The 1,651-nt window shown below is 48.2% G+C and overlaps 1 protein-coding gene across 1 annotated transcript in view; it reads right to left on the bottom strand.

Annotated features, from left to right (window-relative positions):
• Rint1 (RAD50 interactor 1) overlaps window positions 1-1,651 on the bottom strand; it is a 39,103-nt gene that overhangs the window by 11,671 nt on the left and 25,781 nt on the right. The gene's annotated exons all lie outside the window — the stretch shown is intronic.

Below are 1,651 nucleotides of genomic sequence, written 5' to 3'. Positions count from 1 at the left end.
CCCCCCCAAAAAAGAAGAAAAAATAAAAACACACAAGTCCAATTTGTGTTGCTCATATACCCACTGGAGAACGGTCAAACTCGCAGTGGTCAGCCCCTTAAAGAAAATCCAGTCCTTCCTGCCAGAAGTCCTACTCCTGCCAGAAGTCATCAATTGTGGAAAAAAAAAATACTTCAGCATCCTTACCAGAATTTTTAAGAGCTCTCTTTGATGGCTGGTTGTCTAGGCTGTTATTTTGTTGGGGATAGGGAAGGGTATGGTAGGTGCTTTCATATGCCTTCTATGGCTCTCAACTGTGTGTCTGCCAGCGTTGATTCCACTCCAAAAGCAGCTTCCTTGTCCTTTACAGTCAGTGGGAGCATGGACCACGGACATCAACATGGCCTCAGCCCACTTATATCAACAGGCACAGGTCACTTCTGTCAACAAGGCCCCCAGCAGCTCCATGGCCCACAGACATTAACATGGCTCCCAGCTGCAGCAGGACCACAGACCCCAACTTGACCCTCAGTGGCAGCACAGACCATGGATATCAACATGACCTCAGGTGGCAGTACAGGCCACAGACATCAACATAAAACACAGGTCTCCAGTGGCAAACAGGACCATAGACACTAACATGGCCTCTGCATTAGCACAGGCTATGGACATACATCTGGCCTACCATGGTAGCATGGTAGTCATCAACACGGCCTCCACCGGCAGCCCACTCCACTGATATATACATGAACCTTAGGCTTCAATACAGCATGGGACCACAGCATGGACCACAGATACCAACATAGCCTCTGGGGGCAGGATGGACCATGAAGATCTTAAATGGTATTCCAACCCAGAAAATGAATCATTCTTTACCTCCGACATCCTGTTGTTGCTCAGAGCTAGAGCGATCTTGTGGCTGGGCAGCATGTTTGGGGGCTGAGCCTGAGCAAGCTACAGGCTGCTGCACATCACCCCACCAGTCCTACCTGGCAATGGCAACATGTTCAACTGTGTCTTTCCGTCACATCTGTCATCACTATGACATCTCTAGTTCCATCTATCTCCAACACACACACACACACACACACACACACACACACACACACACAAACTGCTCCATGCCTCCATCTTTCCCATCTCTCCATCTCATATCCATCGATAATAGTGGCATTGGAAACTGCAGTATGTCACATAATTTATATATATATATAGTCCAAATACTCATTCCATTGAGTCACTAATCTGCTTCAAGATTTCTGGTTTCTGACATACCATAAATACTGGACCACTGCCAGAAACTCATCTTGGATATCCTGCGGTTGCCCAGAGTCAGGGTGATCTTGCATCCAACCCAAGGCTCACCAAGCTTGACCTTTGTGCCTGTAGCCTGCAAGCAGTACCACTGCCCTGTGCTCTCCCAGCAGCCACAGCAGCTCATGCTGGGAGCATGGGCCAAGAACAGGCCCTATTCATCTGATTCTGTAAGACAGGCTCCTCCATGAGCTCCAGTAGCTCACAGATGGAAGAGATGTTCAGGTGGACCCACTCAAAGTCCTGGATCTGGGCCCAGATGGCAGCCAAGTTGGGCAGCCCAGGCCTCTTCCCTTATCTTTAAGTGTTTCACATTTTTCCTATAGTCAAAATAGGTAATTATTGATTGGGTCAGAAT

Source organism: Microtus ochrogaster, chromosome 26 (genome assembly GCF_000317375.1).
Source record: "Microtus ochrogaster isolate Prairie Vole_2 chromosome 26, MicOch1.0, whole genome shotgun sequence".
Classification (NCBI taxonomy): Eukaryota; Metazoa; Chordata; class Mammalia; order Rodentia; family Cricetidae; genus Microtus; species Microtus ochrogaster.
This window is presented reverse-complemented; position numbering and strand designations above follow the sequence as displayed.